This window comes from Pan troglodytes, chromosome 14 (assembly GCF_028858775.2).
Source record: "Pan troglodytes isolate AG18354 chromosome 14, NHGRI_mPanTro3-v2.0_pri, whole genome shotgun sequence".
Lineage (NCBI taxonomy): Eukaryota > Metazoa > Chordata > Mammalia > Primates > Hominidae > Pan > Pan troglodytes.
This window is the reverse complement of record NC_072412.2, coordinates 114,172,894-114,193,412: the sequence shown is the minus strand read 5'-3', so window position 1 is coordinate 114,193,412 and position 20,519 is coordinate 114,172,894. Positions and strand designations below refer to the sequence as shown.

The window sequence follows — 20,519 nt, the reverse complement described above, 5'->3', positions numbered from 1 at the left end:
CAGGATGTAGACTTGTGTTAGGTAATTTTCGAGGGTGTTCAAGGAAGTGGGATATTCTGTGGGTTGGATGCTGTCAGGACATGGATTAGTTCTATGATTGGCCTCATGGTAAATCTTATCTCTAAGGAGTGAGGACAAGAGCCAGGCTAAGGCTGTAATTGGTCAAGAAGCAGCATCACTCAGATTAGCCAGCAAGGGTGTCTTGGGTAGCCCGTGTTTGGGTGGCTTGAATAATAATCACGTTTGTCTGTGTTCATATGTTACAGAGGGGTCTTGTTCCATCATGAGCACAGAGACACCTGGTCTGAGAGTTGAGGTTTGGAAAAATTGTTTATGTTCAGTGGAACACCATGGGCCAGCTGTGTCTGCCAGCTGCACCCTCCTGGGTGTCAGAGGCTGTTCTGTGCTTCTCAGAGGAGGACAGCAGGTGAGGTATTATTGCTGGGACAGAGGGCGTGACATGCTAACAGGGCTTGGGAGGGACATAGGAGCCCGACAGACTCTAAGTGCGACTTCATCACGGGTATCTGAGCTGGAGTGTTGACCTCGGCTTTGGAGAAAGGTGTGTTTAGTGGATTCATGGGTGAAGCTCTGAAAAAGGCAGAGCCTGGGGCTAAACGTATCCATATCCTCAGTAGCTAGTCACACCTGTTCATGTCTAGTTTTACAGGTAACAACTTCCTAATGTCATGGGTTAAGATACACCACTATGTAAACCATAGTCTTTATTTCCCACTTTCAAAATTCACAGGAAAACAATTCGTCTGTGGGGCTTCATACTCTGAAGCACAGACTGCACCGTCCTGCCGTGGGTGGTGTCTCAGGTGCGTCCAGGTGAAGGAAACACTGCGGTCTTGAGAGCAGCTCCTGCCCCTGCGGGCAGCTCCCTCCGGGAACTGATTCCCAGAATCCTTTGCCAGAAATCTCTGTTCTGTTGGATTGACCCAGCTCCAGCCTGCCTTCTGCACCTTTTATACAGCTTAACTCACAGGAACATGGAAGCTTACGTTTCCATCTTTAACTCCTCTTACAAGACCCATTTGAGTATTTTCGTTTATTTTAATGCTGCTATGTGTTCATACGAAATTACTGCTAATAAATTTTCCATTTCTGAAGCATGATATTCACCCCCGCTTCACTACTCTTCATTTACTCATCGCTTTCAAGAGAGAAAAGAGGCCCCTCACAGATGACATTGAAATGACAGTGCAAGCGTTCATTTCCTGGTGACCCCAGGCCAGCGAGGTGCTTCCACCTGCGCTCACAGGGACGAACACTAGGGAGGCGTTCACCAAACTGTGTGGTGGCAGAGGGAATTTTATTTGGAAGGAAGCGTGATTGCAACTTTCTCTGGAGAAGAGTACAATGTCGTACAAATTTTAACAAACAATTACATCAAAAATTTATTTCAGGAGTTGCATATAATGTTTTTTTAATTAGAAAGCAATAATTGTCATCATGTACTGTTGAGAATGGCCCTGTGCTCGTATCAAAGCTTCTAAGAGAGAATGAATGCCAGGTCCCTAACCATACACACACACACACACACACACACACACACACACAGCCACCCTCACACACACCACACGCACCCCACAAACCCCACACAGCCTCCCACAGCCCCACCCCACTCCACACTCCCTCTTACACAGCTCCACACACAACACACACAGCCCCTCCATACCCCTACATACCACACCTTACCCACTCCACTCCACAGCCTCCACCTCACTCCACACCCCACACCCCCACATTTCCCCCACCCACCATCCCCTATATAACCCCCACACCCCACAGCCCCCACACACCCACCCCTAAAGCCCCATACACAGCACCCCCACACCCTCATACCCCCAACATACCCCCCTCCACACACACACCACACACATCCTCATAACCCCACACACCACACACAGCCGCCTACACCCCCTACAACCCCCCACACACATCCCACACACAGTCCCCAACATGCCCCACACCCCCTACAACTCCCAGACACACTCCACACAGAGGCCCCCACACACCCACACGTACCTCACACAACCCACACTTCCACACACACAGCTCCCCCCACCCCAACACTCCCCCATAACCCCCCACACCCCTCCACACCCCACACACCCCTCCATACCCCAAACACACTCCACACACAGCCCTCCAACCTCACTCCCATACATACCCCAAATCCTCCCCACAGCCCCCCGCACCTCCACCCCCACTCCCCACACATCCCACACACAATATAATTAAATTTTTTTAATCTTATGTCTTTAAAAGGAGATAAACATCCTCTATTTTGTATCTTTTTATCCAAATGCTTCTATTCATAGAGTGCAAATATTGGCAAGTTAGTTGCTTAGTCTCCACGCTAGAAAAGTTCTCCTGAGCATACCAGGAAAAAGAGACAAGTCAGGGTAAGCTCTTTCTTTTCTTCTCTACACTCAGCCATGTTATACTCAAAGTCAGGACCTTTTCCAAATTTGCTAGAAAAAGAATCAAGAGCCAAATAAAAGCCTATTTAACTTCTTTTTATTTGAAACTTCAAAGTAGGTCATTTACACAGTGAAAAGGACAAGGAAGAAAAGAGAGAAAACAGTTAACATAAAAATGAAGGCTCAACAACAGTAAAACCCCATTTCAAATACTTTTATTTTCTAAAGCACATTGTCCAATATTGTTAGGAAAAATAAGTCATGAAATTGATTTTTGTTATGTTTCCTTCCAATCATTATGAAAAGCCATTGACTGTAAGCTAAAAATGGAAAAGAAAGAAGAAAAGAACCAAAGCCTGGCACTCAAAATGAAAGGATGGAGACATTAACCATTTATGAGCCTGACTTTTTTTTTTTATTTTAAAGAGCAAGTGAATTAATATTTTGTGTTGAACTCAATTTTCAACTAGATTTTCAAAGAAGCACTGAATGCTCCTCTTTTATGTTTAGGAAAAACTTGTGTTTTTAACAACTAACTCCATTTCTGGGAGACGGAAGCTCTTACACATTTTACAAATTATTTTCTTGGCTACAGCAAACAAGCTCACCCCTGGGGCACCTCCTGATGCCCCGGAGACAGGGCTTCTCAGACTGCAGGACAGACTCCTGGGACTCTCCTGGTGATCTTTTTCGAATGCAGGTAAGAGTCAGGAGATCGGGTGGGGGACCTGGGACTTCTTCTGAGGATGCAAGGCTGGGGACCACAAGGGCCTACAGAGCTGCAGGAAATTTCAGCAGCCCATCCATGACCTACTCCCAGAAACTCAGTTAAGTCTGTGTGTCACAAGGACTGAACTTCTTTGGCTTTTGTATATTCAACAAAGGATGATAATGCACTGTATTAATTTCCTAGGACTGCCATGACCAAGTAGCACAAACATGGTGGCTTACAACAGCAGAAATATATTCTCTCATAGTACTGGAGTCTGCATCTCTGAAATCAAGGGGGTGAGGTTGTGCTCCTGAAGGCTGTAAGGAAAAATTCTTCCTCTCCTCTTCCAGTTTCTGGATTGCCAGTGGTGGCTGGCAATCTTTGGTGGTCTACGACTTGTGGATGCATCACTCCGATCTCCGCCTCTGTCTTCACAAGGCCTTCTCTCTTTTGTGTCTTCTGTACCCTTGTGTCTTTGCATGGTGTTTTCTGTGTGTGTCTGTGTCCAAACTCCCCTCCTCTCATAAGAACATCAGTCATTGGCTCAGGGCCCACCCTACTCCAGTATGACTTGATCTTAACTAGATTACATCTGCAAAGCCCTGTTTCCAAATAAGGTCACATTTGCAGGTCTCATTGATTACAGGTTCAACATATCCTTCTGGGGGACACAGTTCAACACAAAATGTGCACAGCAAAGTCTGGGGTCCACTGAGACAGTAGTTCTTCATACTGACTATTCTTTAGAATCACCAGAGGAAGTCAAAAATATATCAATACTCGGCTACAATCAATGAAACCCGATTCTAGGGTTAAACTCAGGCATTACTACTATTTAAAACTTCCCAAACAATTATAGTGCATACCAAGGTCTGAGAACCACTGCATAAGACTCAGATTTTACAGACCTTTGTGAATATGTGTAGTACTTCCAAATGGAATGTCTGCTTTCTTAGTATGCAAATATACTGGCAATTTAATCTGTGCTGGAAATATGCTGTTTAGAAAACAGGATTTTGATAATGGTTTTCAAGAAAACAAAAGTTTCTTCTCATTGAGGTGATTATAAAAAATTTGATTTTTTAAAAAAGCAGTATAATATGGATTATGAAATATTTATTCCTATATATATCACTGCACACATTTAGAAATAAAGGCAAAGGGTTAAAGAGGAAAGTACATATGAAAGAATTAAACTGAGGAAATTTGAGCCAGGAAAGTTAATCAGAATAAATTAATGACATCTTAACACCTTTCTTAAGACTTGCCCATGGTGATATATGTGTAATTTTGCTCCAAAGGAACTAGAAAATCGAACTGTTTTTGAACTATTCTTGCTGATTGCCACCAATTTTCCAGACACACAATTCCAGGAAACATTTGCTAATGGTCTCTAAATTTTCAAATAGATTGATGCCACTACTTCCTTGAGAGAGAGAGAGACAGACAGCGAGAGGGAGAGAGAGAAGACAGTAATGTTCAATATATATATGGTCATACCCGGAGCCCTAAACAAGACTTTTGAAAAGGTAAAATAAGTAATATTGGGGCATCAGATGTCATTTTCTTTTTTGGATTGAAGACAGTTCTGCACTGGTGTTTGCTTTGTTGTGACAGTGATTACTGGCTAAACAGTAATAACAATTTCATGAAACAATAAATTTCACTGTGTTTATTACCAGGTAGTGTAAAGTAGGGAGCAAAATAAATACTGGTATTTTATAATCCAGGGGAAAGGAAAACACATTAATGAAAACATCAAGGGCTATACTGGGAAATGTAGCACAATAAAATATGAGAAGTTAAATTGTAATATGAAAATATACCAAAACACAGCAATCAGGTTAATAATGATAATTAGATCATAAAATCTGTTCGGTAGGAAAAGGTAAGGATAAAGAAGTCAACATGTGGTTTATGTAAAACTAAGACATAATTTATCATCCAAACCAGGGCCCTTGAGAAAAAATAAGTTGGTATTAAAAATTATTCCAGCACAATAAGTGTACGCAGAGACTGTTCCCAGCCACTATGAATTTAGTCCACCTCACCACTGCTCTCAGCTCACCTTTGCCTGTGCCATTGCTTTAGTCCTTGAAATACCATTCTAATGTCTATTCCACGATCAAATAGGAAGGAGTACTCATTTATTCAACACCGATTCCAATGTGTTGTACGCACAGTCCACAAATACTCAATTATTATCAAGAGTAAAAACAGGCTAAACTATACAGCAGTAAAAATCAGCCCCCAAATCTCGGTGGCTGAAAAGAAAGTATATTTATCTCTCAGGTTACCTGCCCATCGTGGTTAGGCAGGGGTCTCTGTTCAGCCTAGCCTTGAACTTTGGCAATCATGGAACCTGAGGAAAATGAAAGGATGTCCAAGGCCTCTCACCAACAGTGTGTGTCACGCCTTGGCAATGACACATAACACATTCTTTCATATCCAATTCACCATAACTAATCACACAGTACTACTCAACCATGAAAGACTCCCAAATGCAATCCCACCTAAGTTCTGAAAGGGGTAAGTGGAAATATTTGCAAGTATAATGAATGTTTACCATAAAAATAACTTCATAACTCAATGTCTTCTGGAACCTGGCTCTTAATAAATACCTTCCTTGGTATTTTTCCTTTTCTATTTTGAGGAGGGGAAGTATATTAAAACCTGTTTCTAAATCTGCTCTTGGTTTCAAAGATGCTGCAGAGGAAACGATGTTTTACGTATGCCCCACTTTCCATACTACCCTCTCTACCTAGCGCTGAGCCAGTAATGATGCAGGTCCTTGGCACAGTCTCTGTGACCAGTACAGCCTAGGAAATAGCCACATTTGTCAAAGTACAAATAAGGGAAACTTCCCTTTCCCACATAGGCAGCGTTGATTGTGACATACAGATATAGTTTCTTTCAAGACACAGGAATACCAGTAGATTGCATTTAATACTCTGACAAGTAGAGGGCACACACAAAATTCAATATATTGGATGAGCTCTACAACATTAACTGAATATGTGTTTATAATAATAAAAAACTCGGAAAAAATATTTTAAAGGGTGTTATTCCTAAGAAATGGTATTAATAAAATACCATTAATAAAAACATATTTCCTTATTTAGATATTTTATTTGTTTTCCAGATACTCTGCAGTAAACTTGCATTACATTTGCAAACAGAAAAAAATATTATTTTGGAGAAAAGGATCTAAGTGCTTCATGTAATGGCTATATTCAGATATATTTGTCTTTTCTGAGAAGGTAACTTATGACCCAGATGATAGCTTCTGCTCACCGATGTATTATAACTTTAGGTTGCTCTTAGAACGCCACTTGATTGTATGGCTATAATAAGCTGGTGTTTAAAAGTAGAGTTTGATGGCTTGGGCGGTCATTCCCCTTCTTGAAGAGAATCTTCATGTGAAAAATGTTGGTTATATATGTATAATGTTGTGTGGTGGAAAAATATTACATATGAATTTTTATTCTCAGTGGTGCCAAAAATGAGCAGATGCTAACTTCATCCTATACTCTTTCATAAAATATACCTTGTCAATCTCAATTAAAATCATATTCCTAATTTATAGAATATCAAAATTTGTTGCTAAAACTTGCTGTTGAATTTAAAACGTGAATAACATTTCTGACATAACATTGTTTGGTAGTTTAAAGTGGTGAAATATCATATGGCCCCTGATGATGAAACTAGCTCAGTTGTCTGATAGAACTGATGTTTATGGTTCATTTGAAATAAACATAGAAATTGACACTCCTAGCCTTAAAACTTGAAAAACTTACAGTTGTCTTATCTGAATTCTTTTCTCAGAAAGCCAGCAGTCCACCCAGATAATATCAAGAAGCTGAAACCCACCAAATCACTGCATCTGGACAATGAGATGCCAGACTCCTCACAGTCATGGTCATAATTGCTTAACTGACCACTTGCTTCCTGTTGACCAACTCCTCTTCCTTACCGCTCCCTAATTCCTGTTTTCCCACACAAGGTTACATTTCTTCCCTGCTACATAAACCCCTAATTTCAGTCAGTCAGGAAGATGGATTTGAGGCTGATCTCCCATCTCCTCAGCTGCAGCACCCAATAAAGCCTTTGTCCTTAGCAACACTTGCTGTCTCAGTGATTGGCTTTCTGTGCAGCAAGCTGCAGAATCTAGAGTGAACCGCTGGTGTTTTTGGTAACAAAGAAAACTCCTGCCTTCAAATTCCCTGGGGATCTCATTGGAAAGATAGGAAAATAGGCGCTTTTCAGAATATTGTGGAACAATAATGCAATCACAGGGTATAAAGGGTCCTTATAGAAATTGAAAGTAACTCCAGACTGAGGGGTTAAGGACAGACAAGCTGGAGAAGAAGCTGTTGTCTGCTCTGAGATTCAGCATAAGAATCCCACCACTTGTTAAATCATAATAACCAGTATCTCTTACCTGAATTTGGCAGTTGCTTTACTCCACCATTTTCTAAAATACCTGACCCATTTTTCACCTACATGACATTTGATGCTTAAAAGGATTACCTTGAATGGACAAATACAGCCCCTTAAGAGTGACCACTTTGCATCTGCCCTGCAGTGACCTGCCTTCATCTCCAGGGAAGGAGTTGAGATTCAGTTAGCAGCAATAAAAATCTCTAGATGCTCTTTTTCTTTGGATACACTACTTAGCATATCTGAACCTCAGCCTACCAAATGGACCTTCAGTAGTACCCAGCCCATTATAAATATTTTTTTTAAATTTAATATAGTATAAAGATGAGGGAAGGTTCTGAAGAAAAATATTTTTAAAAAAAATAGTCAAATAACGATATTTCATACATAAAGGTGATTTCTCCATATTCAGTGTAAAATTATCATTTATAAACTTTATTTGTTAATATTAATTCAGCTAAAATCTGTGTATTTTTCTTGTATTCATTTATTTTAAGTTAGTATGTTTTTCTAATGATCTCTTCTTTTTTTATCTGGGATACATGTGTGTATGTGTGTGTGTTATGTGTAAATTACATGAATGTATACAACATATGCATCTCATAAATATAATATCATTTAAAATTATTAATGCTAATTGAATGCCTACTCTGTGTCAAGATCTATTCTAAAAACATTTATATGGTAACTTATTGAAACTTCTAGTAATTCATCCATCTTAGTTTACAGATCAAGTCTTGGGGAGGTTAAAATATTTTGCTAAAGATTGAACATTGTAATAAATAGCAAACGAGTTATTTCTCCATCCTTCAATTTCTTATAACTTTGGAAAACCATTATTTATATTTTTATCTACATATAAATTGAGGACTAAGCTCTGATTTTTTATCTTGCCCAAATTCCTACCTAAGGGGTCTAGGGAGTCATGTCATATAAACCACAAATTCTCATCAGATGGGTTTCATTTGACCCTATATATTGTGACTTACTTTCCAATCTGACTCTGGCATGACATTATGAAACAAGGAAAAAAATACTTAACCCCAAAATATATTCCCTTGCCATATCTTGAAATTGCCCTGCAAAGTCTCTTGTGGGAAAAATCCACATTCTATAGAGAATCCCCTTCTCCCTTTGTTTTCCTTCCTTTCTTTCCAGATCCAGGAGATAATCAACTAAGAGCCAGGCACCCGTTTAAGTCTGATAAGAAACAATTTACAACCTGCTCTCTCTGAGGTCTGCTGAGAGCTCCCTCTGCACAATAAAACTTGGTCTCCACAATCCTTTATCTTCACCCTGAGCATTCCTTTCTATGGATCCCAGATCTTTAGACAAACTCAATCAATGTCAACCAGAAAATGTTTAAATTTACCTATAGCCTAGAAGCCGCCTCTTTGAGTTGTCTCGCCTTTCTGAACCAAACTAATGTATTTCTTAAATGTATTTGATTGATGTCTCATGCCTTGCTAAAATACATAAGAACAAGCTGTACCCCAGCCACCTTGGGTGCATGTTCTCAGGACCTCCTGAGGGCTGTGTCACGGGCCATGGTCACTCATATTTGGCTCAGAATAAATCTCTGAAAATATTTTACAGAGTTTGACTCTTTCGTCAACAAAATCTAAGAGTTAATAAATATAATGAATGATAGTACTTAGAATATCTTCCCAATGATTCACTATTACTCTCAGTTAACTGCAAAAGAAAATAAGATCTTGCTCATAACTAAATTACACTTTTGTTATGGGCCTAAAAAGAGGAAAGCCATTAAATTTCTAACTTTGTCTTAATCATATTGATAAATTATACTTCTATTGGGCCAACTCTAAGATCAGATTTCAATTTATAATTATTCTGTAAAAATACAATTTTAAAGGTATTAAATCTAATTATGTGTAATGGTAATCATTGTTGCACATCAAAATATTTGGTCCAAAGTTGCTCTAACAGACATGTACCTGATTTTATAAACCAGGCACAGAAAAACAGATATCTCATGTTCTCACTCATATGTGGGAGCTAAAAAAGGGTAACTCATGGAGGTAGAGAGTAGAATGTTGGATCCTGGAAGCTGACAGGGGTGCAAGGGAAGGGGATAAACAGAGGCTGGTTACTCTGCACAAACACACAGCGAGATGGAGGGAATGAGTTCTGGTGTTCTATAGCACAGTAGGGTAACTATAATTAATAAAAAAATTGTATATTTCAAAATAATTATAAGAAAGATTTAGAAGTTTCCCAACACAAAGAAAGATAAATGTTTGAGGTAATGGATATTCCATTTACTCTGATTACACATTGCATGCATGTGTCAAAACATCACATGTACTCCATAGATATGTGCAATTTTTATGTACCAATAAAAAATACTTGATTTCAATAGCATTTGACCAGAAATCATAGACAATGCAAATAACTTTATCCAATTACATACATTAAAATTGGTTCAAAGACTACTTTAGGCTGGGTGCGGTGCCTCATGCCTGTAATCCAGCATTTTGGGAGGCTGAGGCAGGTGGATCATGAGGTCAGGAGATTGAGACCATCCTGGCTAACACGGTGAAAACTCGTCTGTACTAAAAATACAAAAAATTAGCTGGGCGTGGTGGTAGGCACCTGTAGTCCCAGATACTTGGGAGGCTGAGGCTGGAGAATGGCGTGAACCTGGGAGGCAGAGCTTGCAGTGAGCCAAGATCGTGCCACTGCACTCCAGCCTGGGTGACAGAGCGAGACTCCATATCAAAAACAAAAAACAAAAAACTACTTTAACGGGTACATCTCAAAGATACACTCCTTGCTTTGGATTCTTTATTTTTAATCTTTTGATAATGTCTTTTCAAAACAGTTTTAAAAGACTGCATGGGTAGGCACTGGAAAGTTAGGAGTTACTGTTTTCTTCCCGATGATATTGAAGGTGGATTTAATTCCTTTGTTTTGCTTATCATGCTTTCCAAATATTCTACCTTGTGCCACAATCAGCTTTGTAACTTAGAAAAATCACTGAGTAATACAAAATTCAAAAATGAGCAAATTATTATCATTCGTCATTCCAGCACTTCGTCAATGGATGCATTGAAATCCCCTCCCAGAATTACCCATATAAATGCAATAATACATGCTATGATTTCATTTTAAATAATTCTAAAACTATTAAAAAATAATATATCACTGGATTATAATATTCCAAGTCCTCTATGCATACTTGTGGTATTCCTACTATTGAAATATGAGGTTTAGCAATGTACTAAAATACTCCATGTTAGCAACCCAAAAGCATATTAGAATCACGTATGAGGGAAGCTTTTCTGTCTAAGTAAAGTCTCTTCTAGCACCCTTTGCATCCAAATGCAGGAATTCTGCGTGGATAATGCCATCAACTCTGTCAACTTGATGCATGAGTCTTTATTCCATCCCCAGCATGATTTACGGATATGTTCCAAAAAGTAGTTTTTATATCACATCCTGAGTGCCTTCGTTAATCAAAAATATAAAGAAAATAAATGTGTACAAAAGAATTCTACATAGCTCATTTTTTAAGTAGAAATGAAAACAAGCTAATCATTCTTGCTCCTATGATTTTATATAAACTGTAACAGCCAAAATGCACACGATGTAATTTTATAAATCTACAAATATTATTTCTCTTTGATAGAATCTATTTTTAAATATTCTAATATTTACTCATAAACTTTATCTGTTGCATTCTCTGAATCTAAAATATCAATGCTAAAGTTGAATATTATAATAATATTACAATTTTGTGACTTTAAATTGATTTTCCATTCATAACCCCAATTTGGGGTGAATGACCTTATAATCCTAAGAGGTCAGCAAAGAAAATAATACTTTTATCATTCTCCACCTTCCAGGAGTATTCGGAAACTTTTAAACAATAACCCAGCCCATGTGCCTTAACACTTCCTAACTGTAATAGTTTGCCTTCGTTTTGTGAGAGAGGGTCTTCATCTTCATCCTAAACCCCACCCCATCTCCAAAACACACACCCACAGCCTCGATCTGTCCAATCCCTACTCATATATCCAGTCTTCTCAAGATTCAACTCAATCTTCACCTAACATGGAAGCCATTTCCAAAACAGACACAAGACCATTTGGTAATTGCCCTGTTTTCTCTTCCTGCAGCACTGCTTCCGGGAACTTACACTATGAATTCGAATACTCTGCTTAGATATCTTTCTGGTTCCCCTGGCTGGGTTTGGGTGAGCTGGGTGCTCAGTTGGGTTGTGCCACCTGCCACTCTTGGTCAGAATATCCTCTCTTTAAAGATCTCAGGTTTAGAAGTGTGTGTATTTTTACTTTGTGTTTCCATTACCTGAGAGAGTGTCATATGGAATGGGCTGAACTCATACATGTGGAACTGGGTAGACTTGTACCAAATCGAGATGCAAAGTCAAGAGGAAAAAATAAATGACTCGGTGGTGTTTCAACATGCAGCTCAATATACTTTCACAGAACTCTCATTACCTCTGCAAACCTGAAACAGTCACAAACGGTCAAGAGAAGGTCCCAAAAATCAAACAAACATGATGAAAAGTACTGGGGAATCTGAACTAATTTACATAAAAATATTTTCAAATTAGGAAAATCTTTTCTTCATATTTCTGCAAAATGGCTTTCATGATACATAGAAAATACATTATTGAATGTACCTAAATAATACACAGTCTCTCAAATGAAGCAATGAATATACATTAGCTCAATAAACCCACTGGGAATGCTGTAAAAATCCAAATTGTTTCACTGGTTTCTAACAGTGCTGACAAACTTCCTCTACTTTTTCTTTTTCTTTTTTCTTTTTTTTTTTTTTTTGAGACAGCGTTTCGCTTCTGTTGCCCAGGCTGGAGTGCAACGGCACGATCTCAGCTCACTGCAACCTCCTGGGTTCAAGTGATTCTCCTGCCTCAGTCTCCCGAGTAGCTGGAATACAGGTGCCCACCACCATGCCTGGCTAATTTTTGTATTTTTAGTAGAGGTGGGGTTTCACCATGTTGCCCAGGCTGGTCTCAAACTTTTGACCTCAGGTGATCCACCTGCCTCCACCTCCCAAAGTGCTGGGATTACAGGCATGAACCATTGCACCTGGCCACTTCCCCTACTTTGTAACATTGCCTAGGGCTATCCAATGAGAGAGAGTAGGAATAGAGTAAACCCTAATGGAACCACAATGAAGAGAAATACAGGCAAGATACAAACAAAAAAAAAGGCAAGAAGAAGGGCGAGAGATATAAGTAGAAAAAAAGATACCTCAATTATTGGCGAACATCCTTGAAAAAGAATTAGACAGTAATAGAGTTTGGATGTTCAATGTAGCTTGCATATTATATGTCTATATCATCTGGGTATGATTTAAGATTCTGACAGTCAAAAACGATTTCCACCTGGAATCTCTAATCATATTCACATTACCAGGATATGGTTCTACATTTAGAAATTCTGTGTTAGGTAACATACTTTGTTCTTTTTGCTATATGACTTTAGTGAAGGATAAATCATCTTAATAAGTTCTTATATCACTTTTCACTTTTCTAAAATGGGTACTCAAAAAATAATATCCTAAAATGTTTATATGTTCTGTATTCATCATATGCACACAGGTGGCAGCGTGTATTCATTCAATGTATTTGAAGTTAATGTAATTAAATCACCATTCACATCTTCTTCCATACAGAAGAAAAAAACTTAATTTTACATTTCATTATAGAAACATGCTTGCTGAAGGCTTGTAAAACAATTAATGCACTTTCATTTTTCTCAGTATTCTTAGACTGTCTATTCAGTCTAAGTGTTACATGTATTTATATATGTTATTTTCTGAATTGCTAAATTATGCAAAACAAGCAGCTACTCTGGAAGTTTTCAACTGACTTCTATTTACTGACTGTCCTCCAGTCCCACTGTAAAGTACTCTGAACCGTGTGAGCGACATCCCCAGCACAGACAGCCACTGGGATCATCTCCAGGCAAATGGGGCATTCCACTTCCACCTGTAGAGATGTGAGCTTACCAAGAGTGCACTCTCCTGTAGTCCCAAACATGGATAAGCCAGTTTTACTTGTTATAGTTTAAATTTAACTAAATAAACAGATAAATTGAGTGCACAAAGACAGAGTTGTTACTAGGAAAAAACATGTATATGTCAGTTTTACTTGTTATAGTTTAAATTTAACCAAATAAACAGATAAATTGAGCGCAAAAAGAGAGAGTTGTTACTAGGAACACTAAAATTAATGCTCTGTAAACACTAAGTGGCTTAAAAGAACTGTCCAGCTAGTAGGAGGATAAACAACTTTAGATGTTTGAGGTGGTAAATTGAGAAAAACCTAGCATGATTCTGCCCTCAAATTGTCGCACATGTATCTTTTGGTTCTAGGTTAACCTGAAGAATTTTAAGCATAGAAATCTCAAGGTTTGCATTATGGGTATGATTTAGTAAAGAGAGACACTGGACCTCTAATCTGTAGATGTTTATCCAGGGATGCTGTATAGCAAAATGTTCCTGTTTAAGTATTTCAGTATGTGCAAACCATGACATTAATTAGAACTCTTTTATTGACTTTATTTTTTAAATTTATTTTTATCATCTATATTTTTAAGTATCAAACATTGATTTATTACGTATTTGAATTATATTATTTGCCACTCAGGAAAATGCAGTCAATTAGTCAATGTCATAGGAATCCCTGGATCTATAAATTATCATGAATTTCAAAACACCTGATCACAAATCACCTAACTCCAAATGGTTTCTTACTTAACAAATAGCAGTCATTGTAATAGCAGTTTGAAATATTCTTTAGGAAGTGGCCAGCTATATGCATTAATTAAAATGCCCAAACAATAGGCATGGCTCTTTATTTTTCTACAGAATTATCTTAATTTGGAGATATCAAAAACAAAACAAAACAAAAAAGAACAAAACAAAAAAAGAAAGCTTGCCTTGGCCGTCCATGGTGGCTCACACCTGTATCGCAGCACTTTGGGAGGCCGAGGCAGGTGGATCACGAGGTCAGGAGTTTGAGACCAGCCTGGCCAACATGGTGAAACACCGTTTCTACTGAAAATACAAAAATTAGCCGGATGTGGTGGAGGGCGCCTGTAATCCCAGCTACTTAGGAGGCTGAGGCAGGAGAATTGCTTGAACCCGGAAGGCAGAGGTTGCAGTGAGCAGAGATAGCGCCACTGCACTCTAATCTGGGTGACAGAGTGAGACTCCGTCTCAAAAAAAAAAAAAATTCTTGCCTTTAGCATTTATAGAAATTCAATGATCAGCATTAATCCTTCAGACCTAAATGCATTCAAACGGATTTCTCTTCCAGGCTCTAACTCAGTCATCTTTGAGATGATCCTTCTAGATACTAAATTTCTAACAGCTTTTCATTTAGTTACTGAGGTTATTGCAAGGCAATGGTGACTCGTGGGAAAACTGCAAGAGACTCAGGCAAAAGACACAAGTTACTTCCACATTGGTAAGGACACACAACCGTAACTGCAAATAACTACACAGGGCATGGGCCACCACTCTGTCCAAGTTTCCACAAGAGGCCAAGCAGCCTTTGAAGATGCCATTGGTCTTTCTACCCTAACATCCCCTACAAAGGAAAAAATCATATTATTAACCCCTTTCAAATTTCCCATGGTCCTAAATATAATAAGACTTTAAAGATATAATTTCACAGCCATTATATTTACAGTGTTCTGATGCTCGCATATAACTGTATATATAAAATAAACATGTATTTATTATATAATAAATATATGTAATAATACATAAATACATAATACATATAATTATAATGTATAATAAATATATATGTGAGCTGAAAATGTATTCCCAATAATTGTTGCGATCCACATGCAGTCCATAGTTATGAACACACCACAAGACCAATTAGAAAGTAAAGGACCTGGGGATGTGAAAATGTCACAATGCTCTTAGTGATGTGTATCTTGACCAATAGTACCCATATTCTGAAGTTGAACATGAGAAATGTATGGGCACCGGGATGCCAGGTTGTTTTTCCAGCCAGACATCCCAGTGGGGAAGATGAGGCAAGGAGGGAAGAGTGGGACCCCTGGCAAGGACACTGGCAGCTTTCTTCAAAAGGAGAGTCTTTATAAGCACACAGCACCCACCAAACAAAAAGGGATATGGAATCCTGGGCCAGATGCTTGTTTATAACATGCCTTTTCTAAGTGGTCATTTCCAGTCTTAAAGTCCTCAAATGGACATCTGGCACTGCCATTACCTCGATATTTAATTTTGCATAATTGCTCCCATTTGGGTTTAAAATAGGAACTGTGAAATGGATTGCAATTAGATATTTTGTTATATAAACACGTTTCTCATTATCTGGTTTTCACTCTTCAAATGGCAGTTTACATAACATTTTTAGTATTTTAATTATTGAATTAAACATGGGAAAACCCTACACAGATTTCCCAGCTTTACTAAGTCATTTCAGACAAATGCATAAATCCTGGCAACTGACGGCAGCTTTTTATGTGTCGAATAAATATGAAGTCAAATACTTACCTTAAAGCCAAGCTTGATATTGGTAACTGCTTCTCAAGCCAGGTAAAAAACAAAGAAATAGAAATAATTTAATCCTGAAAACTTCATTTTCCAGATCTTCTTAAAAACTAATATTTTGATCAAAACATAAAGAGGAGCACACAATATATACTTCCGTAGTAAAGGGATAAAAGATCCCTGATTGGGCTATTTTATCTCTTATATTAAGCTACTCAAATACAACTCCTCAAGTGGAATGAAAATAGAATTAGATGATCAGGAGGAGATATCGGGGTGGGGTAAAAGGGGCAAGTTTAGGGATTTTTATAAATATATGGATACATAGTTTTCTTGTTAATTAGTCATTTAAAAAACTGTTACTAAATACCTTGTCAATAAAAGACTTCTCGATCACCTTTCCTAGCATCAAAATGATTACAATGTAAATGGAACTATAAGTATGTCTTGTAGTCAGTGCAAAGTGTCTGACAACTTTAATACCAAGTGATGGAGAGAAAACACTATTTCAGGAATAGATATTAAAAGTGATCATATAACACACAGTGGGTTGGAAGCATTCTAGGAAGAATGGGACATGAGTGAGGCCTTGAAGGGTAGAGCAGAATTGATGCTGGCAGGAAGAGTTGGATGTGGTGTTCCAGATGGAGGAGAGAGACAGAAATTAAAGCCATGAAGGCAGGAAGATAATAAACTAGACCACGCTGTGCTGGTGCCCGGTGCTGGAGCACAGAGAGAGCTTCTATTATGTGTATTATATGCACACAACAACATGGTAAGGAGATCTCTCATTATCCTCATCCTATGTATGAGACATTGAGGCTGTCTAATAGCCAGATTTGGCTATCTGCCTCGAGAATCCAGCCTTTAGCCATTCCCTCCTCTAAGTCACTACTCTCCTGAAGGCACACTCCAAGGACAGGTTAATTACATCAATGTGGCATTTCTCATTCATTTTTGTATAGCTGTTAAAAGTTAGTGAAATGTCACATTGCATTAAACAAAAAATGACCAAACGCCTCATGAAAAGGACAACTCAAGAAAACTGTATGGTGGGGAATTTTAGAAAAATTGAATCAAATGGAAAGGTACTGCAAGCTGGGCACAGTGGCTGTCGCCTGTAATCCCAACACCTTGGGAGGCTGAGGCAGGAGGAGTGCTTGAGGTCAGGAGTGCAAGACCAGCCTAGGCAACATAGCAAGGCCCTGTCTCTATATAAAATCTTAAAATTAGTCAGATGTGGTGGCGCATGCCTGTAGTCCCAGCTACTCAGGAGGCTGAGGTGGAAGGATCACTTGAGTCCAGGGGTTGGGGCTGCAGTGAACCGTGATTGCACCACTGCACTCCAGCCTGGGCAACACAGCGAGATCCTGTCTCAAAAAAAAAAAGAAAAGAAAGAAAGAAAAGAAAAACACTGCAAAGTTCACTGGGAATTCAACTTAAAGCTGAAATGCCCCTAAAATTATTAAAAATATGTTACAGTCAATTTTGCCAAAAGGACAATAACTTTTATATTCATAATTCAATGGATTATTTGAATAAAATCTCTTATAACGAAGAGCAGTTACTTTCAAAATGAAAAAGAATTAGTTAAAGATGTTATTTTTCAGATAGCATAGATTCTTACATTTTGTGTGTCGAATAAATAACAATGCTTTATATAATTACTATTGTTTTCCATCCCACATTTTACTCTTCCATTTCACTCCTTCAGTTCATAGCAGAAGACAATATTACCAGCTGGTTGTTCCTCAGTATGACAGTGGCCAATGCACTAACTCTCAGGCTTCAGTACTTCCCAAAAGAACTTTACAATGTGGAAGTCCCAAGGTCATCCTTCCAGGGATGTACAGGGCCTGCATTTAAAAGACTGCGGTGGCTAAGTGAGGATTCCTCCTTCTAGGAGCCAGGATTCATTCTAGGTCCAATATGCAGAATTTCCACATCTGACCTGTCTCTAGTGCTACATCTGCCACCTGTTTCATTATCTTGCACTCTCATATGTGTAAGTCCTTTCTGTAGTTTTGGCACTTCAGCTTACCAGCTTCTCTGAGCATGACTTACATGTTCAAATCTGGTCTCCAGATTTGCCTTTTTCTTTAGTCTTAGGGTGCTAGCCCTGAGCGCTTGACAATCAGCTTTTTGGCTTGGCCTTTCTCTCTCCCTTCCAGCCCCAGCTAGATTTGGTCTTAAACATTATCTTGTAGGCCCTCAGTTGCCGAGACTTGAAAGGGTCTACCTAGAAGGATTTAAACTCTATGGCATATCCACTCACCTGCTGGAAATGAGGTTGGAATCTTTCTGCAACACCTGCACTTCCTAAGGTATTATTAGCTTTGCCAGGTACAGGGCTGGGAAAGACAGAATTAACCAGAGCGTAGGCACCACACCATGGCCAGAAACACGGAACAGAGAGAAGAAATGTATATGCGGGCGGGCAGGGACCATTGCATACATTTGTAACCAAAGTGAAAGCAGAATACCAATAACTGGTAAAACTCACATCAAAAGGACATAGGGCGGTATTGGCAGGCGAGGGAAAATTTCAGTAGAGAGTTTATTAGGGGAAATCCGCTAGTGTGCTATGGGTCTGTGCCTCTCTCCCCCGAGGGAGAAAGATTCAAAGGGCTTTTGTGGGACCGAGAGCTTGTTGTATTTTACACAGTTAACGGGTGCTGGGGCTCAGGCTTGGCTTTTCCTTCAGCCATCTAGAGTGCAGAAAAGGACTAGCTGTCCCTTTGGCAGCAGAGCAAGGGCCTGAGGTCTGCAACACTGAGACCTATCAGCCTCCCTAGAGCTGTGCAGGCAAAGGATGTATGATGTCGTCCTAGGACCCATACAGGTCAAGAAGGAAACATAGCTGGCGGGTTGATCATCTTGAATCTCATTCTCTGTGCAATCTGGAGAGATATACAAGCTCTAAGCAGATGAAAAGCTAGGACTGGAATCACCAGATTCTTGGGGCTGCAGAAGGGAACCCAGGAATAGAGACTGTTCAATATGTCTAAGGCTTCAAAGGTCATCGTAGGATAGAGGGCATCTGATAAACCCATGAACACTTGAGGTGTGACAGGGTTAGCTCTACACACTGGAATGTGTGAGTACACCTTATACTAGAACTAGTCACACTGGAGTATGTGAGTACACCTTATACTAGAACTAGTCACATTGGAGTGTGTCAGTACACCTTATAATAGAACTAGTCAAGTGAGAACTTCCCCATCTAGTTTTCCTTTTTTTCCTAACCAAACTTTGACCCTGTTGTGATTAACAACTGTGTTTAACAAACTGAGGGAGAGGAAATGCTTGGTAGGATAAAAAAGAATCTCTTATTCTGTCACTCATACATATACAAATACACACAAGCACACACACACACACACACACAGTTATTGGTAGGCCCCTTGCTGTGGAAAGGGAGAAGATTTTAACTTTAAATCATATTAGAAACATTGAGGATTTTCAGACACTGAACATTTTAAGTTACTGAGTTGAAGCTTTATTGAGAATTAAAGAGATAAGAGTTCTTCCTGTTACATAAAAGTTAGCGCCGTCTTCACTGAGCATGTTTAATGGGTTCTATGAGAGATAAAGTTTATTTTAAAATTTATTTCATCATTTTCTATCAAGAAACCCATATACCAATAGACTCCTGATACCACAGGTATGCTTGTCTCTTGCAACTAGAAAAAGCTCATTGAAAGGAAAGGTAATAGATCTTCATCCCATTTCCTTGCTTCATATAACCATGGAGCTTTTAGACAGTTTCCTGACTTTCCCCTAGGACTACAGAAAGCTGGATGCCAACAAGAGACACAAGTCATGAAGGACGTCATTAGCAAGCCCAGCCAGCTGTTGATGTATTCAGGACAAATCCAAGCAAGAGAAGCTTGACCAATTAGGCTGGGCGCAGTGGCTCATGCCTGTAATCACAGCACTTTAGGAGGCTGAGGCAGGAGGATGGCTTGAACCCAGGAGTTTGAGACCAGCCTGGGTAACATAGGGAGACCCCATCTTTACAAAAATAATAGAAAAATTAGCCGGGTGTGCTGACATGTGCCTGTGGTCCCAGCTACTTGGGAGGCTGAGGTGGGAGGATCGCTTGAGCCCAGGAGGTCCAGGCTACAGTGAGTCATGACTGTGCCACTGGACTCCAGCCTGGGCAATGGAGTGAGACCCTGCCTTAAACATAAATAAATAAACAAGAAATCCAACCATCAGGGCTCATGAAATATACTGAACCTGACCTTCTAAGACTGTAAATGACTGTATTTATTAGTTTGACTTTTAAAAAGGAAAACAGTGCATCTGGATGAGAAGCAGAATATGAAAGTCTGAGAGGCTGCTACACTATCTCTGAGCCCGTGAAGTCTGGTGAGGAGATC

The 20,519-nt window shown here is 39.2% G+C and overlaps 1 protein-coding gene and 1 long non-coding RNA gene across 2 annotated transcripts in view; one reads left to right on the top strand and one right to left on the bottom strand.

The window, feature by feature from the left end:
- Nucleotides 1-20,519, bottom strand: part of MYO16 (myosin XVI) — a 711,002-nt gene that overhangs the window by 618,776 nt on the left and 71,707 nt on the right. The gene's annotated exons all lie outside the window — the stretch shown is intronic.
- LOC134808248 (uncharacterized) lies at nucleotides 3,028-9,166 on the top strand. The gene is made up of 3 exons (XR_010150784.1): nucleotides 3,028-3,132; nucleotides 4,554-4,673; nucleotides 6,970-9,166. It is a non-coding gene; the product is annotated as an uncharacterized LOC134808248 (long non-coding RNA).